The sequence below is a fragment of the Elaeis guineensis genome, chromosome 5 (genome assembly GCF_000442705.2).
Source record: "Elaeis guineensis isolate ETL-2024a chromosome 5, EG11, whole genome shotgun sequence".
Lineage (NCBI taxonomy): Eukaryota > Viridiplantae > Streptophyta > Magnoliopsida > Arecales > Arecaceae > Elaeis > Elaeis guineensis.
Window position 1 is genome coordinate 85,068,503 of NC_025997.2, and position 21,434 is coordinate 85,089,936.

Here is a 21,434-nt window from a genome sequence, read left to right on the forward strand (position 1 = left end):
GCAGTCTTTTCTTCATCTTCTGGCACCATTCTGATTTGATTATAGCCGGAGAATGCGTCCATAAAGGTGAGAAGCTCATGGCCCGAGGTTGCATCCACCAGTTGATCAATCCTGGACAGAGGGTAGCTGTCCTTTAGACAGGTTTTATTTAGCTTTTTAAAGTCTATACACATCCTCCACTTGCCGTTTGCCTTTTTGACTAGGACAACGTTAGAAATCCAGTCTGGATAATTGACCTCTCTAATGAATCCGGCTTTCAGGAGTTTATCCACTTCCTCGGCTATCACTTTTTGCCTTTCCGATGCATGACCTCGGATTTTTTCTTTCGTCGGTCGATGCTTTGGATCAATGGCCAGACGATGTTCCATGACCTCTGCGTCAATCCCCGACATATCCACTGGAACCCAAGCGAAAACATCTGCATTCTTTCGTAGGAAATCAATGAGCTGCATCCGCACCTCTTCCCCCAGGTTGGAGCCGATCTTCACCATATGCTCTATATTCCCATCATTCAAAGGGATCGAAACCAGATCTTCGATTGGCCCACCCCTTTCCTCAGCGAGATCATCGCGGGCGTCCAATCCATCAACCGGACAGAGGTCAGATTGGTCACTTCTTTGCGAGGCTATGCTGTAGTAGTGTCTGGCCAGGGCTTGGTCTCCCTTGATTTCTCCGACCCCCTGGCTAGTAGGGAATTTCAATTTCAGATGGTAGGTCGACACCACGGCCCGGAGGGCGTTGAGGCCAGGTCGGTCGAGGATTGCATTGTAGGCTGACGGTGCCTTCACCATCAGAAAATCCACCAAAGTCCTGGACTGTCTTGGATATCGACCCGCAGCTACAGTCAAAGTTATTACCCCCTCCATCGAGATAGCATCGCCGGTAAATCCTACCAGAGGGGAGCTAATCGGCCCCAAACGACCGTCAAGGATGGATATTTTTGAGAAGACGTCGTAGAACAAAATGTCGGCCGAACTTCCATTGTCGACAAGAATGCGGTGCACATCGTAACTAGCTATATTTAAAGAAACTACAACCGTATCGTTATGAGGGAATTGAACTCCCCGAGCATCTTCCTCAGTAAAGGTTATGGATTCCTCAATCCTTTGCCGCTTGGGAGGTTCGGCCAATACGCCAGTTGTTCCCTGTCGGGATTCTCCCGAGATGGTGTTGGTGAAATCGATCGGAGGTCGATCATCGGACTGCTCCATGCCGACTGCTGTCGTCGGAGGAAGAAGAGCCTGGGAAATCGGAGATGGGGCCGGGGCTTGTGGAGCCCGCTGAGATCTGGCCGCGGAGGCCGTCGACCGCCTGGAGGATGCCCATCAGGGAGACATCAGGTGGAGATCAGGCAGGAAACTGGAGGAAAGGATGTCGGAGAAGATGACTGGAGGCGTTCCCGTTGAGCGCTCCTTTAAGAACAAGGGTACTGCGAAGACACAGCATCCTTCCTCTAGTGCCAATCCTGTTGGTGCAAAAATCCATCGGCGTCGGAGAAGCTGGAGTCGAGGGAGTCGCGATCGCCGTCGGGATCTGCAAAGGAAGTCTAAATCGGAGTTAGGGGTGCTCCGGCAAGACCCTCCAACGCTCAAGTCAGTTCTCTTCCTCAACAAGAATGGAGTGCTCGAATGGAAATTTTAGCAGAGTTTTGAGATAGAAATTAGAGCTTAAAGAATAACGTATCTGGGGTCCCCTTTTTTATAGGCGAAGGGTGCAACAGACTGATAGCGACATTTGTAACCGCCTGGCAGTGGGCCATTCGGGGTCAGGAGGGGTTTGTTATGAAGAGTAGTGGAGTAGAATCGTGGCCATCACCGTGGCTTGCCACGTGGAGCCTGTTGCGGGGAGTGGAGCAGCGTCCGTTGTCGCGACTTGCCAGAGAGTGGAGGAGCCATGCAGAATCCATCGCAGGAAGTGGAGCAGAGTCGTGGCCATTACTGTGGCCTGCCAGGGAGTGGTGGAGCCGTGCGGTATCCATCGCAGGAAGTGGAGCAAAGTCATGGCCATTACTGTGGCCTGCCAGGGAGTGGTGGAGCCGCACGGTATCCATCGCAGGAAGTGGAGCAGAGTCGTGGCCATTATTGTGGCCTGTCAGGGAGTCCAGGCCTGTCGGTCGAAGCTCAGTTGAGGTGCCTGGCGGAGAGAGGTAGCTATCCATCTGAGAGGAGCTCGGATGTTGCTGGCGAACCTTCTATCGTTGGGTGCCTTGGGCATTAATACTGCAGGCGAGGGTCACTTGCCGTAGGAGCTCGGTCAGAGGTTTTCCACAGATGAAGTTCAGTTTTGCGCAGAATTCGATAGAGGGTCGACCGGCAGTGGATGTCGGATGGCGCTGGAGAGGTTCATCCGCTGGAGGGGTCCGACTGCTGGATTTCGTGTGTCGTAGGAGTTCGCCCGAAATCTGTCTGCTACAGAAGTTCAGTCAGAGTCCGATCTCCGTAGAAGCCCGGATGGAGATCATTTGTCGAGGAATCTCGATCGAAGCTTGCCTGTAATAGAAATCTGGAAGAAATTCGTCCACAGTGGAAGCTCGGGTGAAGGCTTACAGTGGGAATCCAGCGCAAACCGCTCGTAGTAGAAATTTGAAGTAGATCGTTTGTAGCAGAAGCTCGGAGTGGATCGCTTGCAATAGAAGCTCGGAGTCCGGCCCTTGTAGGAGTTCGGGTGAGGTCTACCTGCAACAGGAGTTCAGGGAAGAGGTCCGGCTCCCGTAGGAGCTCGGACGAAGGCTACCTGCAGCCGGAGCTTGGGGAAGAAGTCCAGCTCCCGTAAGAGTTCGGACGAAGTCTACCTGCAGTTGGAGTTCAGGGAAGAGGTCCGGCTCCCGTAGGAGTCCGGATGAAGTCTAGAAGGTGGTCGACCATTGTAGAAACCTGGATGAAGTCCGTCCGTCACGGAGAATTCGGTTGACACTGGTAGGGGTTTATCCATCGGTAGAACTTGGGAACGTTGCGGAGGCTCGGCCATCGGGGAGGTTCAGAAAGATGTCGTCGAAGGCCGGACGTCAGTAGAATCCCTGGAGGGTTACACTTGACACGAACTTCGGTTGGAAGGTATTTTGTACCCAACAGGTATCAAGTATAGGGGTGATTGGCTTTAGTGCAAGTGAAAGATTGAAAGAATTATGTCCCACAAGTCAATCGCATATGGGATACGATAGGGTGTTTATTGTAATTTATCTTTCAAACTCATGTAATTGACCTTAATATTATTAATAAAATTGATATTTTTGATTCATTATATGCTGCATCTTATTAATTTTAAGATTATAATGAACCTCATAGGTCTAGACAATGATTTTAGGACCATGATGAGATCATGCTAGTGAGACCTAAATCTTTGATAGTCCTGATCTAAAATATTTTTAGTCGTTCATACATTAAGTTGGGGATCAATGATACTGGTAAGACTGGCATGTCCTATGTATGCTCAGAAATGAGGATGGTTGATCTCACAACCACTTGTGTGGTGACACTAATATAAGGATATAGGTGCTCATTAGAGAATGAGTTCACTAAATTGATCTGTGAGAGAATAATCAGATGGAGTCTTATTTACATGTCAATTGATAATTCTCTAGTGGGAGTTGTGTAAGTTATCCTTTGATATGAGACACCATGGTACCTTATGTACATGGATTCATATTTTGGTTCACTATCTAACTTGATTCTTTGATCCTTGTGTGGAGTGTTCTGGATATGGTGAAGTATGTATGGAGGTTGTGAGTGATCAATAAGGGATCAGTCACTCCTAATAAGGAGAGCGAACATCCTATGTGATCTCATAGGATGGTGATTCTGAAAGTCTTTAGCCAAAGCAGGATGATAATTAGAAAAGAATTTCTAATGTATCGTCAACTAAATCATCACCTTCAGATTGAGATACATAAAGATAAGTGATTGTGTTTGACATATTTTTATGCCCACAGCTCATCTGAGATGTTGTTTGACTGAAGGATTGAATTACACAAGAACTTACCATTGAAGGGTATTTTGGTAATTTTTTATCAAAATTTTAAATCTTCTGGGTAGTCATGACATATTATTAAATATCAATCTTGACTTATGAGCTTGATAAAAATTAAAATAATTTAATTTTAAAATCAATTTGGAAGAGTCCAAGTTGATCTGGACTCTTCAGATGACCTAATCTCATCGAATTAGGATTATGTCGAAAGTTTGAGTCCACTGCTAATTAGATTTGAAACTTAATGGGTCACACACTTTAAAATTTAGCCTTGATCTAATTTAATTAGAGTTTAATATAAATTTTATAGATTAGTTTGATATGCTAGCATATTGTATTAACCCAAGTTCCCAAATTAGTTTGGTTCAAAGTATTTGAGCTAACTTAGACTAGTTGGCTTTGACCTAATGGGATTGGGTCAATCTGGATTGGATCCTTATCCAACTTAGATCAATTTTGAGTGGAGAAGGACTCCTCCATGTTCACTAAAAGCCACACAAAAATATAATTGCCGCCCACCTCAAATCAGTGTGAGAAATAAAGAGTCCTTCTTAAAGAAGGCTCTTTATTAAACATGTTGCCTTAGAAGATAAATAAAAAATCCTATGTATTGATTCAAAAATTAATAAAATTTTTATAACATGTAGAGAAGGAAGATTCCTTCTCTTTCTAATATTGAATCATCAAAAATTTACTCGATGAATTTATTTGATGCATGGGAAGTTAGAGCACCAAAAGTTGGTGCCCCTTCATCCCATGTAACGTCCCCTGGTCTCCTATTTATAGGGGATGCCTCAGATGGCTTCTGACTAAGATTTTTGGGTGAGCTATAGAGAAGGGATGTGGAAATCATAAAAAAGAATTTAAAAAAATTTTGAGAAAAAAGAGAGGGGAATTTGAGTGGCAAAAGTTGCTACAAGGGTGGTGAGATTTTCAGCAAGTGTTGCTGGAGTGTCCTAGGATTTGATTTTTCCATGTGTTAGAGATAAAAATTAAATTCTAGATTATGTGACATCTGAAGACATCTTTTTGGTGTCATTTTGGTGATAATATCAAAAGCAACTGGATTTTCATGTGATCGTGACGCAAGTTTGAAGTCGGCAGTATTCTTGAGAAGATAAGGCTGCGGCTGCGCACCGGTTGGGAAGGACTTTGGCCAACTTCTATGTGGATTACCATTGAAGGACTTCTGCCTTGGGTTCTTGTGGAGAACACCAATGTGCCATTTTTTTATTTTGATTAAAGTATAATATTCTATCTCTTTGCATGCTTGAATTTGCTTTGATCATGTTTGGCAAGGTGATTCTAGGGTTTTGGGTTCGGCTTGATAGTTTTATTTAATAAAGCTACTGATTTGAGTGTTTTAAAAAAATTTAAAAATTACTTTTCACTGCATGGTCGGAACCTAACATTACCTCTTAGGCATAGTATTCATCTTTCCAAGATGATGTTTAGCGCATGAGTAGGATTCCTTATGCCTCAGCCATAGGGAGCCTCATGTATACCATGCTGTATACTTGACCTGATATTACCTTTGCCGTGAGTGTCACGAGTAGGTATTAGTCGAATCCATAGGAGGAGCACTAGATAGCTATAAAGAACATCCTTAAGTACTTGAGAAGAACTAAAGATTTATTTCTAATCTTTGGAGGAGGTTCTGAGTTGCAAATCGAGGGGTATACTAATTCAGACTTCTTGTCTGATCCTGATGATAGAAAGTCTACGTCAGGGTATGTATTCACATGCAATGGTGGTAAAATCAGCTGGAAGAGTTTCAAACAATCCATCATAGCGGATTCGACCACAGAAGCTGAATATGTCGCTACTTCGGATGCTGCAAAGGAAGGCTTCTAGTTCAAGAAGTTCATTATGGAGCTTGGGGTAATGACATTGGATGCCATACCACTTTATTGCGATAACAATGGAGTCATAGAACTTAATAAGGAGCTGAGGTCTCATCAGAAATCAAAGCACATTCAGCGACGGTATCATATCATATGCGACTACCTCGAAAAAAAATATATCGAGATGCGAAGAATAGACTTCATGGATAATGTGGTCGACTCACTGACAAAGTAATTGAACCAGCCAAAGATGGAAGTCCATCTTGAAAAGATGGGACTTAAATTAGTGGCCAATTGGCTTTAGTTCATGTGGAAGATTGTTAGATATATGTCCTAGAAGCCAATATGACTGACATATTATAATAAATCTAGGAAATAATTTTATACTTAATACATTGATTTGATCAGTAAAGGATAAGTTTGATTTTCATTCAAGTGTGATCTGTCCTTGAATCGTCCATGGACTTAATATTTCGATATATATTTTCAAAGTATTGAAAATTAGAAACATGTATATAATTCTTAAATGCTCCCAGTCATAGTATCATCATAAGGATGTTGATCGATCCGAATAAACTAATGTATAGATTGCTTCCTTCGGGATAGATGAGTCTCTGATCTATAGTATAGAGATACTAAGCAATGAGTGTGGATAGTTATTAGAGAATAACTAGTATTGAGCGTGACCATATGAGAGATTACTTGGATTTTTACTGGATCGTCAGTGATTGTCTCGATGCTGTAGTTGTGTGAATGGTCCTTTAACCTGCGATGGTAGACTGCTCACAGTGAGGCTGCTAGAGTTTGACTAACACATAAACATGGTCTCAATGAGTCTTTATAGTAGATGTTGGTGATAGTTGATCTACAGTAGGAGTAGAATGCACATCTAGATGGAATCTATCGACCTTGATAGAGAGGAATAGTTCTATGAAATTTGAGAGGCTAAGTCTGAGAGTCTGTGGTCATACAGTGTGATTGGTAGAAAAAAGTTTTCATAAGGATTGCAATTGGACTTGAGCTGATCGAATCTATCATATGACTGATGATGAGGTTTGATGATTTATCCATGATCTGTCATCTAGTTAGGGACTCATAATAGAGGGATTGAATCACATGTGAACTATATCTTAAGATTCTTTTTTGATTATACTGGGTTGCCACTACATATTGTTAAATATCACTGATGGATGGTGAGAGCTCATTAGGGTTGCTCAGGATTGACAATCCTTGATGAGTTAGAGTGAAACTATTCTGACCCATTAAAAAGAGTTTCAATGATACTATGATAAAGATCATTATATATCTCACTACCAGATAGAATTGAACCTATAGGGTTACACAACAAAGAGATTAGATCTAAAATAAGCAATTGAACTTATGAAGTCTCATTTAGATTTAGAAAAATCTTATTGGGTTTAGGGTAAACTTGCTAGCACATGGTTGAATCTAATTTTTTCTTTGCATTTAAATTTCTTATTTGATAAGATTAATTTAAGTTTAATTATTTATTAATAATCTAAATGAATTAGATTCATTGGACTCCAATTATTGGGTGCTTAGGGTTTTAGATCAAATGTATTAAGGGTTCAAACCCTTAATCAATTTTCTTGATAGTTGTGATTGGACGCCACTTGATTTGATCAAATTGGGTGTAAACACACTAGAGAGGGTGTGTGGACCTGATTGGGGTATCCCATGGCAGCCATATGGCATATGTATTTGTGGGTGCAAGGGCTCCAAAAGTTGGCACCTAAAGGATCTCCTAAAGGGGGTCAAATAACTAAAGAAATAAAGATTCCTAATGCAAGTAAGACTTGTATTAAGTGATAGTTTGATTTTGAATAGGATTCAAACCTTCTATCTATTTAAAGGGATCTTTCTTAAGGCTCCTTAGCTAAAAATTCCAGTAGCCCATGCCTCCCTTAAAAGCTCCCCATGCCTCTCTCTCTTCTCCCTCTCTTCTCCCCTTGAAGTCCAACGCCCAAGGTGTTGGGCGTCCCTCTTCTCCATGCCCAAGAGGAGCTTGGGCATCCCTTGGCTTGCTGATTTTTCAATCCTTAATTGCTTCATAATCAAGGAAAGAAAAGTAAGAGAAGAAGAAAAGAAAAGATCAAGGAAAGGATCAAAGAGTTGATCGCAATCCAGGATTCATTCAGATCTACAGACTGATTGTTCTTAGAGAAGAAGGATCAATACCAAAGAGAGCTGTTCTAGACTGATCCTGAGTGGATACCCATAGAGGTCGAGCACTTGCACGGTTAAAAGAGAACCTACTCTCTTTCAAATCCAGATTTGAAGAAAGAAATTACGAAACAAGTATGTGATTCGATCACATATTTAATTTTAGCATAAAATTTAGTATGTATTTAATTTCAGCATATGAAGTAGATCCTTATGTTCTATGTTTTATACATATATGATTAAGATTAAAAGATATTTTAATCTTCTATTCCACTATGTTGTTTAGAAAAAAAATTTATGCATGTCCCAACATGAAATTCCAACACTCCCATCTACCTAAGAGTCTCTCTCCTAGCGAGATTCCTCACATCCAGGTCTCCACGGCAAAAAGAGGAACACATGGTGGGGCTTTTCATGAAGAGAAACCAGGAAGAGGCATGTCAGAACATGGAGAAGGGAGATCGTGCGGGTGGATTGCTGTTTTGGTGCGCTGGGAGTCCCTGTTGGACAGGGACTCTCTTACCACTTGGATCTCAGTTCGTGTGCTTGTTAAAATAGTAAAAAAGGCTTGATCTAGAGATCTTAATATCTTGATTGATCACCCAAAAGATCAGGATAGGTGGAGACGAGTTGCACAAGATAAAGATTGTGTAGGAGAAAGGCTGCCCAAGAGTTCTAGTCCAATAAGGACTCCTCATCAATGATTCAGATCTAGATCTGATAGCCTCAAGGTACCACACCTCAAGTCCTAGTTCTTAAGGTGTTGGGGGTGGAAGATCAGATCTGAAGGTACATCTCAGGTTGTTGGAAGTGAGGGAGGATACGAACTAGGTCATTGCACAGGATTCAGGATGTGCAACGACCTAGTGCCTGAAGTTTGCAATCCTTACAGAGTCCGAATCATAGTGGACTCTTACAGAGGGCTTTGTCATAGGTCTCCTTAGATCCATGCTGGTGCACGGTGGTCCTAACTGAAGAAAAAATCGACAGGTCAAAGCATGTATTTTCAAAAATTTTTTAGCGAAACACTACAGATTAAACAATTTAATCTATTTGCATGCCCTAGATCTGATCTAAAAACTACCTAATCAGGATCATATGATATGAATAAATACAGCATTTAATTTTATATGTGATTGATCATATCAATCATGCAAGCAGATCGAATCTGAAACAAGCAAACTAATCAACGATAGATCCTATCTACAAAGATTAGATTTTTTACCAGAGCATGGGTCGATGATCACCACTACTAATAGACATGGTGATGGATTCTTTCTGATATCGAGGAGCTGCATAGCACATCCTGCTGCTACAGAATGTCCACTCAAAGTCCTGATCAGATCATCCTTCTCCAAGAGTACTAGCTTGCATGAAAGGTACTGGATGGCTGATCTATACTTCTTTCCTTATATTGCTCGGACTCTTCTAGATCAGAGGATGAAACAATAAGAGGAGGTGGTGCTATAGAAAGTATGGAACAAGATCCTCTTGATTTTTTCCCTTACAAAAATCAAGAGCCAAAACCCTAGAACCCCATCATAGAACTCACGCCCAAAGAAGAAATAGTTTCTTTCTTTTTGTCGCATCCCTCTCTATTTCACACCCTCTCTCTCTCTCAGAAACAATTTTCTATGGTAAAATCCTAGCATCTATCACACAAAATTGAGAGGTTTTAAGCTAGGTGTGGAGATGAGATAGAATAGGATAAACATAAGATAGTTTAGTTTAAATTCAAACCTATTTGAATTTAAAATCTAACTAATCCTATCCTATCCCAAGGGGGCACAAAAGAGAGGTAAGAAACATCAGATTAGCATGGAAAAACATCACACAAAATTGTTTCTCGCACATGGGAAGAGAGGTCGGCATTGGGAAGAGTTCAACTAGATTTGGACTCTAAGTTAAAATCTAAATTCAAACTATTTGAACTTAAATTTTAAACTAACCTCATCCAAATCTAAAGAGGAATGGAAAGTGGGTGACAATCCTCTTCTGGGCATAAGAAATATTCATGTAGAAACATTTCTTGTGTAAAGAAATGAAGGGCGCAGAGATAGGGTGGCGCATGGGCTTTGGTTCAAATCCATTTGAACTTGAATTTTATCTAATTAGGTTCTCAACCAAACTAAGTTAGGTTAGACCCATTCAGACCATTGAACCTAATCTAATTAGATAACAAATTATCTCAATTAAATTTTAATCAAATTAAAAATTAATTGAGTTTAAGTTTTGATCAAATCAGGAATCGAACATCCTTAGCGATTAGATCATCTCATAACCTAATCGGATCAAACCTAATTGAATCTAATTCAATTAGACTTGATCCAAACTTTAATGCTCAATCAAATTGAGTTAATTAGTAATTTAATTACTAATCAATTCTCTTATAATTTATTAATTATTAATAAATTAATTTATTATAACTTTTACATAAGGTTAATCATCAATCGAATTGATGGTTATACCCTGAAGTGATTCTCAATCATCGATCAGCCACATGATCAGTCAAAATTTTTTTTTGAGTATGGCTCCATAGGTTCGAACCTAAGCTGATAGCACAGAAATAATTTTTTTGTATTAATCAAAGTGACTATTTAGCAATGGTATCCGATGTTTGGATAGGTTGAAAGATTGCTAAGCAACATTCATGAATCCATTGGCATGTAGTTACCGTATAATTCATCCATTTGATCCAAATACTTAAGGTAACCTAAGATTTAACTGTCAATCCTGAAAAATCCATTCACATTATATTTTAATTTTTTAAATCCATCACATGGATTACCTCGATCGAGATTTTTTTGAATTAAAATATACTAATGCATTAACTCCTACTTATTCGGAGAGGTCAATTCTATCTTGACACATATACCGACATCGTAAGTACTTAACTGTGCTCAGAAATCTTGCATTACTGAATTAAAAATTTAGATAGTCTGATACTAAAGTACAGTGGATTGCTTACAAGTCACCATGGTGATCTCAGATCAGAGGGACACTTGTATCCATATCCTTCGTGAGCTACTCTTGACAGTAGAGTGCTCCACAGTTAGTCACGTTCAGTGAAATATACACCTACGTCTCACTTACATGCCATACTAGTATCTCTACACTATTTGATTAAGAGGATAACCAACACACATGGCACACATCGACCTACACTTGATATAGCTATCATCCTAATAATAGCATATCGTTTGGTCATGAATAAGGTTTAAGGACTAAATGATATATCCTCTTATTGATTCAAATAGTCCTAAGAACTTCATCACAACTCAAGAGTTCAAAGAAGATGTACATAAAGTGATGAAAAACTAAATAATATTTATTATTTAATAATTCATATATAATTACATCAATGAGGTCAACCGTCAACAAGTTAACGATTGATTTTGGGACATAATTTTCAACAACTCGCACTTGAACTAAAGCCAGTCGATACAGTATCGTATACCCATCTTTAATTTATAATCTTTGAACTCTTTGACATCGAGGGCTTTAGTAAATGGGTTGGCTAGATTTTCTTTTCATCGATCTTCTGAAGCTCGACATCATCTCGATTACGATCTTTCGGACTAGGTGGTAGCGATGCAGAATGTGCTTGGTGCACTGATGTGACTTCGATTCCTTCGCTTTAGCAATAGTGTCAGTGCTGTCGCAGTACAACGAGATAGGGCCATTGAGGGAGGGTGTCACTTCAAGCTCATCGATAAACTTTCACAACCATACAGCTTTTTTTGCAACATCGGATGCCGCGATATATTTCACCTTGCAAGTAGAGTCGGCCACGGTGTGCTACTTGAAACTTTTCCAGCAGACTGCTCCACCATTCAAGGTATATACGTATCCTGACATGCTCTCTATCATCATGATCTGACTGAAAATTGGAGTCGGTAAACTCTATAAGTTTTAAGTCAAATTCTCCATAAACAAGCCACTGGTCCTTAGTATTTCTCAAATACTTAAGGATGATCTTTATAACCTTCCAGTGGTTCTCACCTGGATTGGACTGGTATCTGCTCACTGCCCCTGATGAGTATGCCACATTCGATCTCGTACATGTTATGGCATATATAATAGATTCCACTGTCAAAGCATATGTAATTCTACTTATATGTTCTCTCTCTTGAGGAGTTGTTGGATAATCTTTTTTTGAGAGAAAAATTTCATGGTCTATCAGAAGATAGCCTTTTTTGAAAATTTTCATGCTGAACCACTTCAGCATAGTATCAATATACATGGACTAAGATAATCCAAGAAACCTCTTAGATCTATCTCTATAGATCTTCATCCTCAGGATATAAGATGCTTCTTTCAAGTCCTTCATGGAGAACTATGACGATAGTCAAATTTTTATTCTCTGTAATACAGGGATGTCATTTTTAATTAAGAAAATATCATCCACATACAAAATAAAAAATACTACCATAAAATTATTAGTCCATTTGTATATGCAGGGTTCTTTTCCATTCTTAATGAAACCATACATTTTGATCACTTTATCAAAATGCATGTTCCAACTTCAAGATGCCTGTTTCAGTCCATAAATGGATCTCTGAAGCTTGCACACCTTAGACTCATCTATGGATATAAAATCTTCAGGTTGTATCATATACACCTCTTCTTCTAGCTCTCCATTTAGGAAGGTTGTTTTCATATCCATTTGCTAGATTTCATAGTCTAGATGTGCTGCTATCATAAGCATGATCTGAATGAATTTGAGCATTACCACAGAAGAAAATATCTCATCATAGTCAATACTATAACGCTGATGATAATTCTTTGTAATTAGACAAACTTTATAGATCTCCATCTTTTCATCTGCACCCCTTTTCCTTTTGAAGATCCACTTACAGTCTATGGATTTTATCCTTTCAGGTGGGTCAACCAATGTCTATACATCGTTGACCTTCACGGACTCCATTTTGGACTTCATGGCTTCCAGCCACTTATCGAAGTCAGATCTCTGCATTGCATCCATATAGGTGATCAGATTCTCATTGTTCTCATCAAGTTTAACAGGATTACTATCCTACACTAAGAAACTGAAAGGTTTTAATACAATGGCGGAAGCACGGATTTCAAAGCAATTATTATGAAATCATAAAAATAAAATCTAACTCCAAGATCACCTTATCAGAAATTAAACCATATAATATGCATTAATATTAAATAAAAGATATAGAAACATACCTCTTATCGCTAAACCCTGATTTGTGCTTAGTTGCCGGAAGCAATCTGTCAGAGTTTCCACCAGGTGCCCACGTGTTCACCCTCCAACGTTGATCCACACGGAGACTCGACCAACCCTCTAGCAATTATTAAAAATACTCTATAATTAAATTCTAATTTATCAGAATTTAAATGCAATTTGGGCAGAACCTCCTTTCTTGGCTTTGCTATCACACTGTTGGACCTTTTCTTGCCTTTCTTTTTTACTCCTTGTCTCCTTAATTTTTATTCCAATTATCTAAGTCTTTTGGAAGATTTTTTGTTCTTTATCAGGACCTTATCTAGGCTAGAGAGAAAGAATAAAGAAAATTGGACAAGCAGAGCCTCTTGTAAGAAAAAAGAAGATTTCTGAATACCCAGACTCCTCGACGTGCACCCCTATTTATATTGCACGTAAAGGTGCAATCCAAAAATCTCACACCCTCTGACAATTTATCTCACCTCTTTCTATTTCTCAGCCCCATAAATTAAGAAATCCATGTGTACATCAAAATTGGGTTGAAGAGACCTTATTTCAGAAGACTCTTCGATCTTAACTTACGGTGTTCAGATGAGAAGTCACAAAGCTTCTCTTATTGGCACCATCAACCCATGCCTTTGGATCTGGAAGGAAGCCCATCCAATGGCCAAGATAGAGGGCGCCAACTTGAAGAATAGCGCAAGAGATTAAGGGGCGTGGATAAGTTAAAACTTATCTCCCCATTTGAAATTTCCAAGCGGCGCTTCCAAGGGTGGCGCATTGATTTAATCCTTATCCTTCTCTAATTTTTCTATGATGTCTTTAATACTCAGAAGGACTCTTAGGCACCTCCTAAGATATCTGAAAATCATTTGTAGAATAAAAGTCTCGAAGAAAAAATAGGAAAGATCAAGATAAGGTGCACCATCCTCATCCATGCGCCATGTGACACATGTGCATGGATTTAAATTCTTACCACTTCTCCTAATTTTTTTCTATAAAGAGTTTAATACTCAGAAGGACTCTTAGGCGCCTCCTAAGACATCTAAAAATCATTCGTAGAATAAAAGTCACGGAGAAAAAATAGGAAAGACCTTATCTAAAGGTGCGCCAACTCCATCCATGCGCCATGTGGCTCATGCGCATGGATTCAAATCCACACGCCAAGAGAGAGACTCTTAGGCATGTGGTTCCCTGGTTTTTGACACCCAACAGCAAGCCCAATTAAAACACTTCGAACTCACTTCAAGACCAAATCCAATTTGGCTTAAATTAGTTCTAAATTAGCCCAAATCGAAACCCATTCTAATTCGATTCGAATCTAAATGCTAGGGTTTGCAACATGTGCTAGCATGTTCAACTTACAAACATGGTTTAATCAAATTAAACCCATGATCAATTCCCTTTGTGTGTGACCCATTGGGTTCCACATCTAGCCAGCAGTAAGTCCAGATGTAATTTAGTCTAATTTGGTTAGAACACAACCCAGCCGATTTAGGTCAAATCAAGCTGAACTATTTTGATCAATTAGAACATCTTTTAATTAATGATCGAATTAAACTCTTTAATTTGATCAAACTCACAAGACATGATTGACGTCTAGCAACGTATCATGTCTACCTGGAAGATATGAAATTTTGATGAAAATACCAAAAATACCCTTCAGTGGAAAATTACGTGCAACTTGATCTTACGATCATCCTGCATCCCGAATATAAGTTTGGGTATGAAAAAATGTCAAACCCAATTTTATATTCACATTTCTCTCGATCAAATAATAATGCTTCAATTTATGAAACATTAGAAATCATTTTTAATTTTTCATAATGCTCTGATCAAAGTCTTCATGAATCATTATTTGATTGAAGCAGATAGGATGCGATCTCCTCTTATTAAGAGTGATCATTTTCATATTGACCTACTCACAACCTTCATAAGTAATCCATCATATCTACAACACCCCGTACATGATTAAATCACGAATGAGTATGATCCAAAATATGGATTCATGCTTATAAGGTTCTATGGCAGTCTCAGGTCAAAAGATTTACATGCACAATTCTCACTATGAGAAAAATCTATTGACATGTAGATAAGACTCCATCAGATGTTCTTTAATTGGATCAATTCAGTGAATTCATTCTCTAATGAAAACTTACATCCTTATATTAGTGTCATACATAAGTAATTGTGAGATCAATTACCCTCTTAACTGAGCATGCACAGGATATACTAGTCTTACCAGAAATATTGATCCCCTACTCAATGTTCCATCGACTAAGAATATTTAAAATTAGGGTTTTAAGATTTTAGGTTTCACTGGTATGATCGTATCATAATCCTAAAACCATAGTCCTAATTTATGGGGTTCATCATAATAAAAAATAAGATGCAGCATATGATGAACTAAATGCCTTTATTTATTTAAAACAACAGTACATGAGTTGTCAGGAGACAAAAAGAATATCCTTCAATTTATACATTTGGATTGGCTTATAGGGCATATTCCTTTCAATCTTCCACTTGCACTAAAGCCAATCTCCCTTATATTTCAACCTCATACTATCGAGGTGGCGATCGAACTGCTGCTGTGGTAAAGCTTTAGTGAACGGATCCACTATGTTGTTCTTTATGTCTACTCGTTCAATAATGACATCTTGTCTTTCAATTATTTCACGAACGAGATGGAAGCGTCTCAAAATGTGCTTGGATTTATGGTGAGACCTGGGTTCCTTTGCCTGAGCAACTACTCCAGTATTATCACAATAAAGTGGTACTGGGTTCTCAATCTCAGGAACAACGCCCAATTCAGTGATGAACTTCTTCATCCAGCAGCTTTTTTGGCGGCTTCACTTGCAGCTATGTATTCTGCCTCTGTGGTTGAGTCAGCTACTGTTTGCTGCTTAGAACTCTTCCAACTCACTGCTCCACCATTCAAAGTAAAGACATATCCTGAAATGGATTTGCTATCATCTGGGTCTGATTGAAAACTAGAATCAGAATATCCTTCTAGTTTAAGATCAGATCCACCATATATAAAAAAATATCTTTAGTCCTTCTTAAGTACTTAAGAATATTTTTCATAGCCTTTCAATGATCCTCTCCTGGATCAGCCTGAAATCTACTGGCTATGCCTAAGGCATAAGCTACATCAGGCCTGGTACATAACATAGCATACATTATTGATCCTACAGCCGAAGCATAAGGAATAGAACTCATTCTATTTTCTCTTTAGTTGTCTTAGGAGACATCTTCTTAGAGAGATGTATGTCTTGACTCATAGGTAAATAACTTCTTTTACTCTCATTCATACTGAATCTTTTCAATATTAAGTCAATATACCTAGACTGGGATAAACTTAGCATTCTTTTAGATCTATCTCTATAGATCTTTATACTAAGTATATAGGATGCTTCCCCCAAGTCTTTCATGGAAAACTTACTTGATAGCCATAATTTGACTGTTTGTAACATTGGGATATCATTCCCAATAAGGAGTATGTCATCTACATACAGAACCAAGAAAACTAAGGTACTCCCACTAGTCTTCTTATACACACAAGGTTCATCCACATTCTTGATGAAACCAAACTCTTTGACTATTACATCAAAGCGAATGTTCCAACTCCTTGAGACTTGCTTTAATCCATAAATGGATTTCTTAAGCCTGCATACTAGATTTGGTCTGTCATTTGAGACAAAACCCTCTGGCTGTGACATGTAGACCTCTTCTTCTAGAAAATCATTCAAGAAGACGGTCTTCACATCTATTTGCCATATTTCATAATCATAGTATGCTGCTATTGCAAGCATTATCCAAATAGATTTGAGTATGGCAACAGGTGAAAAAGTTTCATCATAATCAATACCCTGTTTTTGCCTGAAACCTTTAGCTACCAATCTAGCTTTATAGGTTTCTATTTGACCATCTGCTCTAATCTTTTTCTTATAGACCCATTTGCACCCAATAGGGTTTACTCCTTCTGGTGCATCAACCAAAGTCCATACTTTGTTGGTGTACTTGGAGTCCATCTTGGATTTCATGGCATCCTGCCATTTGTCTGAGTCCTTACTCATGACAGCTTCCGTATAGGTCAAAGGTTCGTCATTCTCAATGACTTGGGCTTCATTATTCTCAATAATGAACCCATATCTTATAGGTACATGTCGTACCCTATCTGACCTACGGATAGGAGTTATGTGTTCTGGTTCTTCCTTATTTATGTGAATATTTGGTTGAAAAATATCTATTTATTTTTTTTGAACTTCATTAATTTCAATATTTCTCCCACTGCCTCTTTCTAGGATAAATTCTTTTTCCATGAAAGTGGCATGCCTACTTACAAATATCTTTTGTTCAGTAGGGTGGTAGAATAGATATCCTATACTATCCTTAAGATATCCTACAAATAAACATTTATCTGCTCTAGTATCTAGCTTATATCCAAAATTTTTTTTGACATATGCTGAACATCCCCATATCTTAAAATATTTAAGATTGGGCTTCTTACCTCTCCATATTTCATATAGAGTACTAGATACAGATTTAGAAGGTACTCTATTCAAGATAATTATTGTGGTCTCTAAAGCATAACCCCAGAAGGAGGTAGGCAATTCAGTGAAGCACATCAAGGATCGTACCATATCTAATAAGGTACGATTCCTCCTTTCGGCTACACCATTTAATTGTGGCGTATAAGGAGGTGTCCATTCAGAGATAATTCTCTTTGCCTTAAGATGGTCTAAAAATTCATTGGACAAGTATTCTCCTCCTCGATCAGATCGAAGGATTTTTATACTTTTTTCAGTTTATTTTTCGACCATGCTTTGATACTCTTTGAATTTATCAAAGGCTTCGGATTTATGTTTCATAAGATACACATATCCAAACCTAGATAAATCATCTATAAATGTAATAAAATATGAGTATCCACCTCTGGCTTAAGTTGTCATAGGGCCACATACATCTGTATGTACAAGTCCTAACAACTCGTTTGTCCTATCTCCATGTCCACTAAATGAAGTCTTGGTCATTTTACCTATGAGACATGATTTACAAGTTCCTAATGATTCACAATCATAAGAATCAAAGAACTTTTCTTTGTACAACTTGTTAATCCTAGTCTCACTAATATGACCAAGTCAACAATGTCAAAGTAAGGTATTATTTACATTATCTCTCTTACGTTTACTATTTTCATCAACATGAAAAATATTATTATTCAAGCATAGAGTCAACAAACTATTATCAAAAATGCCATGACAAATTATTTCATTAGAAAAATTAATCGAGCAACCATTGCTCGTTACAGATATTTGATATCCTTGTTTTATCAACAAGGGTATAGATACAATATTTCTAATGATCTTAGGCATGTAATAACAATTTGTTAGCTCTAAGATCTTTCCAGAAGGAAACTTCAAGATATATATCCCTACAACTTCTGCTTGGATAGAATCTCCTCCAGCACTATAGAGCTCGAAGTCTCCCTTCCTCAAACTTCTAATTTTTTGCAGCCCCTGCAATGATTTGCAGATATGAAAACCACAGGCAGTATCCAATACCCAAGAGTTTGAAATGGAAGAATTCAATGATAATATTGTATGTATCTCATACATAGCTTTTGGTGCATTATTTGCACCAGTCTTCACTGTTGCAAGATAAGCCTTGCAATTCCTTTTTCAATGATCTGCCTTGCAGCAGTGAAAGCAGGTCGTCTGTCTGGAGGTCTTCTTTCCCTTCTTTCTCTTATTTATACCACCTTTAGGGTTCAGCCTCTTTTTAGAACTCTTTTTACCTGCCTTCTTCTTGGAGATCCCATCCACAAGAAGAAGAGGAGTCTTATCCTTTTTGATATGGCTCTCTGCTGTCTTGAGCATATTTAACAGCTCAGGCAAGGAAGAATTCAGTTTGTTCATATGATAGTTCACGACAAATTGAGAAAATGATTCTGGGAGTGATTGCAGGATTAGATCCTGACTCAACTCCCCATCCATTACAAAACCTAATTGACTTAATCGAGTGATCAGATCAATAACCATCAAAACATGGTTTTGTACGGATGACCCCTTTGTCATTCTGGTACGAAATAACTGCTTAGATATCTCATATCTAACAGTCCTACTCTGTTCTCCATAAAGCACTTTTAAATTGAGCAATATGGAATGAGTGTCCATGCTATCATGCTGCCTCTGTAACTCATTTGTCATAGAGGCAAATATGATACACTTGACAGTTAAAGAATCATTTTGCCACATCCTATATGTGATTTTTTCTTCCTCTGTGGCATCCTCCCCAACTGGCTCAATATCAGGGGTATCGAGGATGTAAGAAAGCTTCTCTTGACTAAGTACTATTTTAAGATTTCTCAATCAGTCCACATAGTTGGTACCAGTCAATTTATTTGTATCCAAAATGGAGTGAAGTGAAAGTGAAGAAGCCATTAATCTACATAATAAAGAACATTACATAAGTGAACAACTCAAGATGATATACACAATTAAATTAAGACTTTAATTTTATTGTGTCTCCCACTATTTTTATCAGACATCATAACCCTCTAGTATGATGTTCGAGAAAATCTTGATTGATTTTCTTAATGGGATCGAGATCCTAATTCCTTATAAAAGATCTTGTGGTTGCACAACAAACTTTTTATAAGTTTAAAGGTAGGAAACTCTTTCCAATTGCATCTCATGCAATTCTCAATAAAAATCCTGGCCTTTAAAACATTAATAGCCTTATGTTTACACAACAGACCATAATGTTTTAGTTAAGTAGGACTCTTCATTTTAATACAGTCAAAATAGAATATAAATGCTTTTGTGGTTACACAACAAAGCATTATACTCAAAAATTACTGTAAGCATCTCGATGCGCCAAAACAATATTATGTCAGTTTCCATAATTGGTCTTGTGGTTACACAACAAACCTAATATGGTTCGTGACATAATAATGTCCTAGCATGAAGGAAGGCCATAATGTAGTGAATATAACATCGAGCATCCCAGCCAAGAATTAAATTAATTTAATCAGCTAGGTAAGTGGGAGAGAGGTGGGGGTCCCCCCGTTGCTTTCCTTAGACACCAATAAATTTGGCCAGGTCAGACAACGGAACCAATTAGAAACCACGTTCTCTTTACCAATCATGAACCACTTTTCTAGACACTGATTGATCAATTAGACATCATAGACTGGTTCTGCTATTGGTTAATTACACTACAACTTAATATCATTTTACAGAGGGCTTTTCAGGTCTCAATGCATATTTAATTTCTATATCATAATAAATACATGAATAAAAGAAATTAGCATCATAGTGAACACAATTCAATATGACAAAGCAACATTCCATAATTATATACATCATAATTTAATTATGAAATAATGAATATGATCTCATCATATAGCATCATAGTGAACACAATTCAATATGACAGAGCAACATTCCATAATTATATTCATCATAATTTAATTATGAAATAATGAATATGATCTCATCATATTAATATCATATTAAAATATAAATAATGATCATATCATATTTATAATATTGTCATTAAATCATTAACATATCATCATATGATTTAATTCTAACAAGGTTGCTCTGATACCACTGAAAGGTTTTGTGACTGGCGAAAGCATGGATTCCAAAGCAATTATAATGAAATCAAAAAAATCAAAACCTAACTCCAAGATCACCTTATCAGAAATTAAATCATATAATATGCATTAATATCAAAATAAAAGATATAGAAACATACCTCTTATCGTTAGATCCTAATTTGTGCTTAGTTACCGGCAATAATCTGTCTGGGTTTCCACCAGGTGCCCACGTGTTCACCCTCCAACGTTGATCCACACCGAGACTTGACCAACCCACTAGCACTTATTTAAAAATACTCTACAATTAAATTCTGATTTATCAAAATTTAAATGCAATTTGGGCAGAACCTCCTTTCTTGGCTTTGCTGTCACACTGTTGGACCTTTTCTTGCCTTCCTTTCTTGCTCCTTGTCTCCTTAATTTTTATTCCAATTCTCTAAGCCTTTTAAAAGATTTCTTGTCCTTTATCAAGACCTTATCTAGGCTAGAGAGAAAGAATAAAGAAAATTGGACAAGTAGAGCCTCTTGTAAGAAAGAAAGAAGATTTCTGAATACGCACAGACTCCTCGACGTGCACCCCTATTTATATTGCACGTAAAGGTGCAAACCAAAACATCTCATGCCCTCTGACAATTTATCT